General features: G+C 36.2%; 1 pseudogene; it reads right to left on the bottom strand.

Annotated features, from left to right (window-relative positions):
* Arhgap20-ps5 (rho GTPase activating protein 20, pseudogene 5) overlaps positions 1-4356 on the bottom strand; it is a 411817-nt pseudogene extending 407461 nt beyond the window's left edge.
* Between the last annotated feature and the right edge of the window lie 10735 nt (positions 4357-15091).

Here is a 15091-nt window from a genome sequence, read left to right as displayed (position 1 = left end):
GATCTCCCCACACTCATGATTTTTTTTGTATTTTTTTAATGATGGATGTTTCATTTGCTGTGTAAGCCTAGGTATTGAACTTTCCTTCAGATACTCGTGAGCTAATATGTGGCTAGAAAACTGAAGATAATGACTCCCTCTCAAATTTAGGGCACAGAATATCACAAGAATAAATCATGGTTCAAAAATCCTGTATATAACCCTTTAATATTCAAAACATGGGAAGACTAATTGCACTACAAAGAAAGATTCCTCATATAATCTAATGTAACATACTATAGTTAAAATACAAGCCATCATGCAACATGTACTTCAAGATATACATACACACATGTCTCAATAATGAGATATTTATATTTACATTTTATATTCACCATTTAAACATATATATATATATATATATATATATACATACACACACATCTGTATATCTCAAAATTCCCAAGAAATGCTTGAACCTGAAACCTCTAATTCCAATGTCTGATAAGAGATAATCTTCCTTAAAAATGGAAATAACGATAATCACTTCTTATAAACTTGATAAACTTCTTTCCATAATGTGAAGGAGAATCTAAAAATAGTTTTAATTACAATTGCAACATGACAGAAGGGACCGTATGTACTGCCTTTAAGAAACCAACCATTTCTGTTTCCTTTATTCTCAACACAAAGTTAAGTTTACTTCCTTCCATCAACTACACTTATATGGCAAATGATCAGTTTATTTCTTTTTACATTTCTGATGAGTTGATTACTATCTTTTAAAATAAAATGTGAAGATTTCCCACTGTGGAAAGAAACGGAGCTCTGTACCAAAAAAACAAGAAAGATGGACAGATTGACAGATACCCAATCCATTCTTTTATTTTCAGCCTGCCTCAGACACTAATTACCATTTTCTGTGAAGGAGCTTACATGACTGATCAGGGTTGCCAGAAAAACGTACCCAGTTTGTGTATTTATAATGTATAGAAGAACTCTCACCTGAATATTTTATTTTTCTCACAATCTGTGAAATGGATCTTCTGGAAAATGATTCACTGATGATCAGAAAATTTAACCCCTGCCCCCGCCCAAAACGGAATAGACTATTTTATTGATGTCTGTCTGATAAATTTATGTACTTATGAGAACACCACTTAAGATATTTACTTGATATTATCAATACCAGCATCACATATTCTAGAAGGCTGTGATCATAAGTAGTGGAGATTATATATGATGTCATCCCAGAAAATATCTCTATGGTCATAAATTCTAATATAACCAAGTACACAGTTTCATTCAATCACAACAGTTTTCTCTAGTGTCTGCAGAATCACCAAGCAAGACTTAGTGCCAGCAGTTTCCCTTGATAGTGGAGAGATAGAAGCTGCTTCCTGTCTCTTCATGCTAATCTGGAAGCTATGAGGTCAGGAGACTTACATATGTAGCCCCTTACGACCAAAAAACTTGCTTCTCTAATCTATTTGTAAACAGCAAGCAAGAAGGCTCCTGCTTATCAGGAGTTTAATATTTTATTTAGAGAAATGTGTCACTATATAGTTCACAGGGCTCTCATTACCAGTTGTAATACTCCTAAGTTAGTTTTTAAAAAAATGCTAGAAATGTGGGCACATGCCTGCATAACTGTCTCCTTGGTAGCTTGTCACTAATCTTTCACCAGATTCAAACAGCAGAGTAGTACTTTAATTAATTAATTTTTTAAATGTGCCCAAAGAATGTGTCAAAACAAATTGAGAAATATATAGGAGTAGTCCAGTAAGCGTCAACCCTACTCAAAGAAGTATATGCCATTAAGGAAACTTGAAAGTAAGAGAAATCTCCCCTAGGATTGTCAATTAGATTGCCTATCTAATACCAAATACACATTCCGGAAAAAATAAATACAAGGAATATTATACTGACTGAGTAGGTTATATTTAAGTACTTAGAAACTGTACATATATATGTATCAATGCATAGCTATTATATATGTATATCTTATGTTAGCTTACATATAAAATAATGTGTAAGAATGAGTAACAAAAAATAAAACCAGAAAGCCATGATTTCAAAAGAGAACAAGGAGGGGTATATGGAAGGATGTAGAAGGACATGGAAGAGGAAAAAGAAGGAGAATGTAAAGTAATTATAATCTCAAAAATAAAGGAAGTTATAAACAGTTTTGTACCTTTAGGCCTTTCCACTGAGTAGCCTTTTATACTAAGGAAAGCATGATGCGTATACTTACAGTTTACTGGATACCACCAAAATGTCATCAAACAAGGTCAGATATCATTTCTTTCTTTTCCACCCTCTTTGGATAACCGCAGCACCCTGGTAAACCACGGTTAGATTTTCTTGTCCTACATCTTCCTCCTTAGTCGTGTCCATATTAAAAAAAAAAAAAAAAAACATTTCTCCTGATGCAGAGCTCCACCTAGAGAACAAGTGTTCAGTGGATAAGTTAAAAACCAATGTTCATACTGGATTTCAAAGGGTGAACGGTGTTCAAATGCAGACTCAGTTTTCCAAGCATGATTCTGCTGAGCTATAGACAGCTTTAAAATGTAACAGAAACTATGTCATGGATGAAGGGAACTACTGGGAACGTATTGAAGAAGTAGGATCTTTTCAGAAGTGGGACCCTTTTCAGAAGTGTCATGGGAATAGTTTGAAAAAGTGTAGTTGGTAGAATATAGAGCAATGGTTCTCAAACTCTAAATGCTACAGCACTTGAATGCAGTTCCTAAACTTGTAGCGATACCCTCCAATAAAATTATTGCATGGCTACTTTATAACTGAATTTTTTTGAAACTTTGATAAATCCTAATGTAGATATACATTATGTCACATATCAGATATGATACTCTGAGAAAATGCTATAACTAAACCTTTGTGAGCTAACATTGTAGATGTGCTCTAAATAATCAGGTTATCTTGATTTAAATCAGTTAGATCTCTGGGAGAGTCTCAGAATTGCCAGGCTTGGTCCAGCTCAAGATACAAGAAAGAAAGATTCCTGATAGTTGCAAACAAAACAACAACAAGAACAACAAAAGGAAAAATGAAAAAAAATACAAGAATTCATCAAAAAAATTTGTGAAATTTGCCTTGTCTAGCAAAGGTAGACATTTCCCCTGACTGTGGCAAAAGGGACATACGACTCTCCATTGACTTGTTCATATTAGGATATCAATTTCCATTCTGACCTTCTTTATTCTTGAAGGAGGTAATCATACTTGGTATAAATTTAAAATCCCACATCTAGGTTACAGACATTTTCCAACATCCTCATTCCCTTCTTCATTATACTAATTCCTAACATGTGCTAGAATCCCCTTCCTCTCTTTGTGAGTCCTTTTCTGTGACTCTCTTCTGATAGTCTTCCTTGTCTTTTCCCAGACTTGGTCAAGCCTGTTTCTGTTTTCTATATTCTGAAATTTTCCATCTGCCTCTGAACATTTTTCTTTCTTATCCATAATAAAATTGTTCCCTATAATAAGGGAGTGGCTTCTGTTTTGGTGGTTTCTTTATCGTGCCCTGCTCTTTCAGTTTGGATATTTAAAATATATACTTACTCAAGTGACTATAATTCATCCCACTATATATGTTACATATTTCAAAGAATATGTACAGAAATGTCATAGCTTTCACTTAGAAAGGACTTAAGACTCACTTGAATCAAAAGGAGAACAGACAATAGTTGCCATCACACACATCAAGCAATATTATAAAGATATGTTTAAAAAAAGAGTAGTACCTCAGCTTCATGAACAAAATTTTAATTTAATGACCATGTCATGAAAGTTGTGCATGTCTCCTCTGAGTCAGTGTTAAATTCTGAGCATTAGATTACAAACGGCACAATGTGTGTTGGAAACAATAACAATTTCTTAAAAACCAGAGAATTCTTAGATTGTGGGTTAGATTTACCAGTTTCTTAAAATAAAAATCTACAGTCATGGGGGGTAAAGTAATTGGATTGAGCATAAAATTATCCTCACTTCTAACTTGTACAGTTTTTAAAGCTTTACAAAAATTATTCTCCTGTGTAGCACAAAATATACCCCTCTCCATGTGATAACTGTGTTTCGGTAGAAGATTGGTACTGAATATTGCTACAATGATTACCCTATCAAGAAACCACTGCTGAGTTGAGTTATTTCATATGATTTTGAATAATCAAGACAGAACACTTCATGATACCATAAGTCTATCCTGAGAATCAAATTATATAAATATATACCTTTTTAGTAGAGCCTGCGATGAAGAACTTAAAAAACAATGTGAAATTTACATTTGCCTTCCTGCCTCTAGACGCCAAACTGGTGACTACAGTGGCTAGAAAACAACTGAAGTCTCAGGATTCTGTAGTTGTCAGGCTGAAGGACCATTGTGATGTCAATATTCTAAGGCACATGTCATCTGGCAAAGTGACACGTGCATTTCATTTACTCTCCCTGTGGCTTTAGAACATAATTTTTGTACACAGGTGGAACCACAAGTGTTGTAATGAATAACATTTTCACAACTATAAATATACATATAGATGTAGATATACCTATATGATATAGATGAGATAGAAGACACATACATGGATAGATGGATAGATAGAGAGAGAGAGTGAGAAAGAGATAGAGAGAGAGAGATAGAGAGATAGAGAGAGAGAGAGATAGATTGATAGAGAGATAGAGAGGGATGGATGGATGGACAGATAGATAGATGGACAGATGGACAGGCAGATAGATGGTTAGACAGACGTGTATAGGAAGATATTGATTTAAAATATTGTGAAATGCATATGAATCTTCAAAAATTGTCAATTCTTATTTTTTCAACCTAAGGTTCCTTATGAAAAAGGTAGCATGGAGACTTCTTTAACACTGAAAACCTTAGAACTGAACAGACACAAAATCACAAGGAACTTTAAATTGTAATGTGCTTTCCTGACATAGAATCAGAAACCTTCACACACTTCTGTGAAGTTAGAAAGCTTTGAAGGATACAGAGGAGGACACACAACTATCAATATATAGTAAATTTTATAGAGTAAAGTCTAAATTAATCTAATTAATTTGTAAATTAAAATTATTAACCTAATAAATTAATTAAATTACTATTACTAAATAACTCAAAGTATTTGAACTTATACCCAATTTGTTTGGTCTTAGTCAGTGAAGTTTTTTTAAAACAAAACAAAGTAAAAAAAAAAAAAAAAACCAGAAGAAATACAAGACCAGCATTCACTTTTGAAGTTCTCAGGAAACTTGATTTTCCTAGTTTGTGTTCAAAGATTAACATCCATAGGTTATCTTCTCTAGGCATTTTTCTTCCTGTCCAAAGGGCTTAGATTTGGTTTTTATTGTTTACTTTTGGTGGCTCACACATCTTATAACCCTATCTTCAACTCACCCTGCATCCTCTTTTGGTCTTCATAGAGAGCTCCATGTGTGCCATACTTTTATATAAAAATTAAAATAATTTATAAAAATATTAGCACTCCCTTATTCATAGAATATGGTAACACATTTAAAAAGTAATTTAAATGAATTATAATTTTGTACTTTTGTAATTAACTGAAGCTCCACTTAATAAAATACTATAAAGTTTCATAAATTCAGTAATCCTGCCATAACTAGCACATCAGGCATATAGAAAGACATTCTGGAGTATGGTGTTGATCATGATTATATCAAGAGAAAAAACAGTTAAGTGATGATATAGTCCGCTTATATTAATCTGATTTTGTACGAGAAGTTCAATGGAATATGTCTTCCATGATATGCTGCTTCTGGTTAAATGTAAGAACCTATGTTTAATTCTATATTTTCTTTTCTATCAAGCTTCACATTACCTATTAGAGATCAATCCCTTTCAAAACAACATTATATAAAGTCCAGATTTAACGTAATTTTTCAGTAAGTAGGAAAATCTCTGCCTTGCAAAGATAAATCATATTTTCCCATATAGAAATTATCTCCATGTTTTAAAAGTCTAATTGTGTCTATTCTATACATTCAGTGAAGCTTGGTTATCATTTGCTTAACAGCTAATATTCACGTGTAGGTGATATAGGACATATTTGTCTTTCTGGGTCGAGGATACCTCACTTGGGATGTTATTTGCCTGCAAATTACATGATGCCATTTTCTTTAACAACTGTGTAATATTGGAATATGTAAACTATCAAATTTTATTCATCCATTCTTCTTTAGAGAGGCATCTAGCTTATTTCCATCTTCTGGTTATTGGGAATAGAGCAGCATTAAATATGGTAGAGAAAGTCTCTCTCTGATATGATGAAATATGCTTTGGGTTTATGTTGAAGAGTGGTATAGCTAGACCTTGAGATAAATTGATTTCCAACTTTCTGAGGAACCTCCATATTGATTTTCATAGAGGATAAAAAGTTTGCATATTTTTATTAAAAACCAATTTTTTTATTTTTATTTACTTTGTACATTTGTCCTCTATAGAATGTATTGTTGGTTAAAAATCTTTTCCCATTCTGTAGGTTCTTGATTTGCCTAATGACAGTGTCTTTTGTCATGTATATCTTCTTGGTTTAAGGAGGTCCCATTTTTATTAAATTTTGGTGTTAGCACTTTCACTAATAGAGTCTTGTTCAGAAAGCTTTCTCTTCTGTCAGTGAGTTCAAGGTTATTCATTACATACTCTCCTATCATATTGAGTATATCTGGCTTATTGTAGTTTTGTTGCATTTGTAGTTGAGTTTTGTACAGGGTGATAAGTATAAACCTATTTTAATTCTCCTGCATGCAGACATTTGATGAAATCTACCATAGGTATGTAAATTTGTGTCTGGCTTATCAGGCCAATTCTTTTTATCACTGTGTCTGTTTTGTGACAATACCATACTTTTATTATATCACAGTGTTTTAGATATCCAGTTCTCTCTCTCTCTGCCTCTCTCTGTCTCTGTCTCTCTGTCTCTCTTTCTCTCTCTCTCTCTCTGTGTGTGTGTGTGTGTGTGTGTGTGTGTTTACTTCCATTTGAAGTTGAAATTAATCCATTCAAGATCTGTCAACTGTACTGGAATTTTGATGTTGATCACACTGAATCTAATAAATACTTTTGGTAGAATGACCATTTCTTTTTTTTTTTCTTGGACACTCTCTTTATCTACACTTCAAATATAATCCCCTTTCCTGGTTTCTCCTCCCCCCCCAAAAAAACCCTATTCCATCCCCACACCCCGGCCTCCATTAGGGTGCTCCCGCAACCTACCTACCCACTCCCTCCAACCTCCCCAAACTGGCATTCTACTCTAATGAAGCATCAAGCCTTCATTGGAGCAAGGACCTCTCCTCCTATTATTGCCCAACAAGGCTGTCCTCTGTTACATATGCGACTGGAGACATGGGTCACCCCATGTGTATTCTTTGGTTGGTGGTTTAGTCCCTCGGAGTTTTGGGGTGTCTAGTAGGTTGATCCTATTCTTCATATTAGGTTGCAAATCCCCTCACATACCTAAGTCCTTTCTCTAACTCCTCCAAAGGGGACCCCATTCTCAGTCCAGTGTTTGGCTGCAAGGATTTGCCTCTGAATTTCTCAGGCTCTGACAGAGCCTATCTGGAGGCAGCTTCTGTCAACATGCAACACTTGGCATTTCCAATAGTGATTAGGTTTTGATGACTGCATGTAGGATGGATCACCATGTGTGGCAGGCTCTGGATGGCCTTCCCTACAGTCTCTGCTCCACACTTTGTGTCTGTATTTTCTTCTGTGATTATTTTTCCCCCTTCTAAGAAGAACTGAAATATCCACACTTTTGTCTTTCTTCTTGAGCTTCATGTGGTCTGTAAATTGTATCTTGGGTATGCCAAGTTTTAAGATTAATATCCACTTCTCAGTGAGTACATATCGTGTGTGTTCTTTTCTGATTGGGTTACCTCATTCAGGATGATATTTTTTACTTCCATTCATTTTCCTAAAACTTTCATGAAGTCATTGTTTTCAATAGCTGAGTAATTATCCATTGTCCAAATATACCACAGTTTCTGTATCCATTCGTATGTTGAATGACATGTAGGATTTTTCCCAGCTTCTGGATATTATAAAGAAGGCTGATATGAACATAGTGGAGCATGTTTCCTTGTTATATGTTGGAGCATCTTTTGGGTATATGCCAAGGAGTTGTATAGCTGGGTCCTCAAATAAAACTGTATCTAATTTTCTAAGGAAATGACAGACTAATTTCAAGATCATTTCTTAAGACTGTTCTAAGAGCAAGAGTCAACAAATGGGACCTCGTAAAATTGCAAAGCTTCTGTAAGGCAATGGACACTGTCCTTAAGACAAAATGTCCATCAACAGATTGGGAGAAGATATTTACCAATCCTACATCTGATAGAAGACTAATGTCCAATACATACAAATAACTCAAGAAGTTAGACTCCAGAAAATCAAATAACCCTATAAAAATGGGATACAGAGCTAAAAAAAATAATTCTCAGCTGAGGAATTTTGAATAGCAAAGAATTACCTAACGAAGTGGTCAACATCCTGAGTTATCAGGGAAATGCAAATCAAAACAATCCTGAGATTCCACCTAACACTAGTTAGAATGGCTAAGATAAAAATTTCAGTTAAAGTCAGATGCTGGCGAGGATGAGAGATAGTAGAATACTCTTTCATTGTTTGTGGGATTGTAAAATGGTACATCCACTGTGGAAATCAGTTTGGGGGTTCCTTAGAAAAGCTCTGGTGGACAGGGGTATGTAAGCATTTTTTTGGAGACAGAGTAGGAGGAATTGGATGAGGAACCATTGGAGAGTGGACCAGGAGGTGGATAATGACTGGACTGTATATAAAACAAGCCTAAATCAACAAAAGCAATAATAATAAAAAAAATGAGGAGGAGGAAGAAGAATTGGCAGAGGAAGAAGAGGAAGAAGAGTAGAAGGAGGAGAAAAATAGAAAATCTTCATGGAAAGGGAGTGGTAACCCCACCCAGTTCATCTTCCAACTTTTGAAAAAGAATTTTTAAAAACTTTAAAATAGCTGTATTGCTACATGCATTTTATACCAGCCCTTGAGGTGAGGTGGTAGCAGAGTGATTTTAAAGCCAGCCTTGTCTACAGAGCCAACTCAAGTATAGCCAAGATTAAACATTGAACGAAACCATCAAAAGCAAAAGGCTGGTCAAACTGTACTTGAACAATAATCCATGTCCCAATACTGGAAACCAACACATCTTAACAACATTGGGTATGTGCTTATAACTTTAGAGATAAATATGCAAGAGTAGGGTTATGGAATCTCCCTCTGTGAGTTAAACAAGTAAATAACCCCTAGGTTATGGCAGAGGTAACCCTGAACGAAGATCCATAGAGGTCATTGTATTAAGCTGCGTGGATGAAGCCTAGATTGCCTTGGAGACTCTAAGATGTTGATAATGTCAATGTAGTCTTGTATGCTTGCCAAAGCATGCTGCTAACGGGGAATAAACACAGCTCAAAAGAAAGATGAGTTTTGTAGTCAATAAATTTGAAAAGAGGTGGAGATCCAAAGAATGCTTTGAAATTAAACATGGAGATTCAGAATTTAGAGTTTGTCTAGCTGGGATTTAGTCTTACTTTCATCTAGTATTTCCATATTATGTCCCCTTTTCTCACTTTTGGAATGGTAATTTATATTTTGTGTCACTGTGTGTTGAAAGTAAGTGATCCACATTTTCATGTTGATTTTATAGAGGATTACAGTAAGGAGATTGCATGAGTCTCAGAAGAGACTTGGAACTTTCAAACAGTGCAGACACTATGATAGACCCTTGAAGTTGGACTATGGGGGACACAGAATAAAATGTGTGAGTGTGAATGAAGGGTCCTTGTAGGCTACTCTGGAGTGTCAATATGAGGAAGTCTGGTTTTGCTAGAGCAAGTGTGGCTCTCTCTTTTGCAAGAAGTGTTTTATTCTGGCAGAGAGGGGTGAGGAGCTTTGAAGTTTAAGAAGCACAAGCCATGCCAAATGTCACTTTTATGTTTTGCTGCCTTGGGATCTGGATATAGAATTCTAAGCTATCTCTCCAGCCAGCTCACTACCAAGTTTTTAGCCTCGATGATAATGGATTAAACTTCTGAAACGTATGCCAGCCCTAAATAAATGTTTCCCATTAAAAGAGTTGTTATGGGCCCTGTATCTCTTCACAGCAATAGAACCCTAACTAAGACAAATAATATAAAATAATAAAACTTCAAATCTTTGAAGAAAGAAACTGAAGAAAATATTTGAATATGGAAAGATGCCCTAGGCTTATACTACCAGTAAGATTAATATAGCAAAAATAGCCATCCTATTCAAAAGAATCTACAGATTTAATGAAATCTCCATAAAAATTGCCACATAATCCTTTACAGACCTTAAGAGAACAATATGTAATTTCATATGGAAAAGCATTATGCCCAGGATAGCTAAAATGATTCAGTACAATAATTAAAACACAACCCTATTACAATCCCTGATTTCAAGATCTATAACAGAGCTGTAATAATAAGAGTCAGATGCAGATATGTGTACCCAACCAATGAACAGAACCTTCTGACCCTCTGGTTGAATTAGGGAAAAGCTAGAAGTTGAGGAAGAAGGTGACCCTGTAGGAAGACCAGCAGTCCCAATTAAGCTGTATCCCCGAGATCTCTTGTACACTGGATGACCGACCAAGTAGGCAGTATACACCAGCTGATATGAGACCCCCAACACATATACAGCACAGAAATCTCAGGCCTGGGTTAAATCAGAGAAGATGCACCTAACCTTCAAGAGACTGGAGGACCCAGGAACTTTAGAGATCTGGTGGGATGGGTGGGGTGGGGACATCTTCCTGGAGGTAGGGAGGGCAGGAAGGAGGTATGGGATGTGGTACAGTCAGAGGGTGGAGCAGAAGAGGACTAAAACCTAGAGTGTACAAATAAATATAAATTTTAAAAAGACACAGGTATGGGCATTAAAGCATACAGTTTGATCAGTGAAATGCAGTATAAGACCCAGACATAAATCTACATACTTATGAACACATTATTTTTGATGAAGAGGCTAGAAATACACAGGGGAAAAAGAAAGCATCTTCAACAATATTTATGTTCTAACTGTATTTTTACATGTAGAATAAGAAATAGAACTGTATCTATCATCCTGTACAAAACTCAAGTCCCAGTTGATGAAAGAGCTCAACGTAAAACCCGACATACTGAACTTTATAGAAGAAAAAGTGGGAAATAGTCTTGAATGCATTAGCACAGGAGAGAATTTCCTCAACAGAATACTAATAAGACCAGCAATATGGTCAATAATTGAAAAAAATGTTACCTCAGAACTAAAAATCATCTGTAAGGCAAAGAACACTGTCAGTAGGAGGAAATGGAAGTTTACAGAATTGGAAAAGATTTTCACCAACTCCCCATCTGACAGAGGGCTAATATCCATTATATATAAAGAACTTAAGAAACTAGATGTCAGCAAAATATTCCAATTACAAAATTTGGTGCACATCTAAAGAGACTTTACAACAAAGCAATCCTGAGTTGCTGAGAAACACATAAAGAAACGTTCAACCTCCTTAGCCAACAAAGAAAAGAGATAAAAACTACCATGAAATAATATTTTATAGCTATCAGAATGACTAAGAGTAATAGTAAAAGTGACAGTTCATGCTAGTGAGAATGTGGTGCAAGGGGAAACTTCCTGTTGGTTGGAGTGCAAACTTCTACAGCTCCAATGGAAATGAAAATAGCAGTTTCTCAGAAAGATAAGAATCAATCTTCTAAAAGACCCAAGTATACTATTTTTGGGCATATACCCATAGGATGCTCCATTCTACCACAAGGACACCTGTTAAATTATGTTCATCGTGGCTTTACTCATAATATCCATAAACTTGAAACCATGTGGATATTCCTCAACCAAAAATTAATAAAGTGTGGTAGATTTGTATAATGGAGTATGACTCAACTGATATAAACAATGGCATTTTGAAATTTGCAGAAAAATGTATGTAACCAGAAAAAAAAATCTTGAGGCAGGTTATCTAGACATAGAAGAACAATATAGTATGTATTCAATCATACATGCATATTAACTGCTAAGTAAATAATAAGTTACAATTCATAGACCTAGAAAGGTTAGATAAAGAAATAGGCTATAGGAATCGTGGATCTCCTTGGGCAGGGGAAAAAGGACAGTTTTTTTTTTTTTTGTGAATTAAGGGAGTGTAGGGATGGGAATAGGTGGGGTCAGGTTCATGGGGAGTGATGAAGTGAGAGTTAGGATTAAGATAATTGGAATTGGATGCATATACAGTTGTGGTGTGGAAATCTCATTCAGAGTAAACTTCATTGAAGGTGATTCTATTCGTAGAGTAGAAACTCTGACTTGGCCATCTCTTATAGCCAAAGAAGGCTTAAAGTGGCTAAACTTGGCCACAGGGATCTGCAAACAACCCATGATCATGATAGAACAAAGGGGTGCCCTCCACAAACTGACAGCATGACCTCATTGCCAAGGACAGCATCTACAAAGTTCATAAAGGACAAATCATGCATGTTTTCCTTCATTCTAAATTCCTACATTCTAGCCTGTTTCGTACAGGTATTCTGCAGCGTACCAAAACTAACACGAGAGCACCAACGTAGCCAAAAATCCTTTGAACCACAATTTGTCCTCCCTGAAAGATGTACCAGGGCAATGTGGTGCCAAACTTGGGAGGATAGCCAATTAATATGATAGTATATTTAAGTGATCCCAAAAGTTCCACCAGAGAACTACTAAACCTGATAAACACCTTCAGCAAAGTGGCTGGGTATAAAATTAACTCAAATAAATCAGTAGCCTTCCTCTACACAAAAGAGAAACAACCCAAGGAAGAAATTAGGGAAACGACACCCTTCATAATAGTGCCAAATAATATAAAATACCTCCGTGTCACTTTAAAAAGCAAGTGAAAGATCTATATGATAAGAGCTTCAAGCCTCTGAAGAAAGAAATTGAAGAGGACCTCAGAAGATGGAAAGATCCCCCATACTCATGGATTGGCAGGATTAATATAGTAAAAATGGCCATTTTACCAAAAGCAATCTACAGATTCAATGCAATTCCCATCAAAATAATAATCCAATTCTTCAGAGAGTTAGACAGAAAATTTTGAAAATTTATCTGGAATAACAAAAAACCCAGGAGAGCTAAAAATATCCTCAACAATAAAGCGACTTCTAGGGGAATCACTATCGCTGAACTCAAGCAGTATTCCAGAGCAATAGTGATAAAAACTGCATGGTATTGGTACAGAGACAGACACATTGACCAATGGAAAAGAATTGAAGACCCAGAAATGAGCCCACACAGCCATGGTCACTTGATTTTTGACAAAGGAGCCAAAACCATCCAATGGAGAAAAGATAGCATTTTCAGCAAATAGTGTTGGTTCAACTGGAGGTCAACATGTAGAAGAATGCAGATCGATCCGTGCTTATCACCCTGTACAAAGCTTAAGTCCAAGTGGATCAAGGACCTCCACATCAAACCAGATGCACTCAAACTAATAGAAGAAAAAGAGGGCAAGCATCTCAAACACATGGGCACTGGAGAAAATTTCCTGAACAAAACACCAATGGCTTATGCTCTAAGATCAAGAATCGAAAATTGGGATCTCAGAAAACTGCAAAATTTCTGTAAGGCAAAGGACACTGTTGTTAGGACAAAGCGATAAGCAACAGATTGGAAAAAGATGTTTACCAACACTACAACTGATAGACGGCTTATATCCAAAATATACAAAGAACTCAAGAAGTTAGACTGCAGGGAGACAAATAACCCTATTAAAAAATGGGGTTCAGGGCTGGAGAGATGGCTCAGCGGTTAAGAGCACCCGACTGCTCTTCCAGAGGTCATGAGTTCAATTCCCAGCAACCACATGGTGGCTCACAACCATCTGTAAAGAGATCTGATGCCCTCTTCTGGTGTATCTGAAGACAGCTACAGTGTACTTATATATAATAAATAAATAAATCTAAAAAAAAATGGGGTTCAGAGCTAAACAAAGAATTCACAGCTGACGAATGCCGAATGGCTGAGAAACACCTAAAGAAATGTTCAACATCTTTAGTCATGAGGGAAATGCAAATCAAAACAACCCTGAAATTTCACCTCACTCCAGGAGAATGGCTAAGATCAAAAACTCAGATGACAGCAAATGCTGGCGAGGATGTGGAGAAAGAGGAAAACTCCTCCATTGTTGGTGGGTTTGCAGACTGGTACAACCATTCTGGAAATCAGTCTGGAGATTCCTCAGATAATTGGACATTGAACTACCTGAGGACCCAGCTATACCTCTCTTGGGCATATACCCAATAGATGCCCCAACATATAACAAAAACACGTGCTCCACTCTGTTCCTAGCAGACTTGTTTATAATATCCAGAAGATGGACAGAACCCAGATGCCCTTCAACAGAGGAGTGGATACAGGAAATGTGGTACATCTACACAATAGAATACTACTCAGCTATCAAAAACAATGACTTTATGAAATTCATAGGCAAATGGATGGAACTGGAAAATATCATCCTGAGTGAGGTAACCCAATCACAGAAAAACATACATGTTATGTGGGAAGGTAAGAGTGTCATTTTCTCTTAGTTACTCATGTGGTAGAAACAGCACCATGACATGTGTGAGTGAAGCTTTTCAAGAGCTGTTGACTTGATGGGGTGGTGATACATGCCTTTAATCCCAGCACTCAGGAGGCACAGACAGACATATCTCCGTAAGTTTTAAGCCACCCTGGTCTACACACCAAGTTGCAGAAGAGCCAGGGATGTTTCTCAGGAACTAAAAAGCAGGAGTATAACTGCAACTTTTTAAAACCTATTTTTAATGATGGTTCTTAAGTATTTTAACTTTCCTGTCTGTCATTTTTACCAGAGGTAGTGGGAAAGAAAGGATATGGGGGAGTGGACTTGTTTAGAAATGGTTCTTTAGAGCAACTCCCATCTGTTTTTTCAGATGGAAAATCGGAAGTTCAGTTCACAGGTCAGCAGCAGCAGCTTGATCTACTCACAAACCCTTCACAGATACATCAGCAATCCAGTTCG

Source organism: Rattus norvegicus, chromosome 12 (genome assembly GCF_036323735.1).
Source record: "Rattus norvegicus strain BN/NHsdMcwi chromosome 12, GRCr8, whole genome shotgun sequence".
NCBI lineage: Eukaryota > Metazoa > Chordata > Mammalia > Rodentia > Muridae > Rattus > Rattus norvegicus.
The sequence above is the reverse complement of the archived record's forward strand: the minus strand, read 5'-3'. Positions and strand labels throughout refer to the sequence as shown.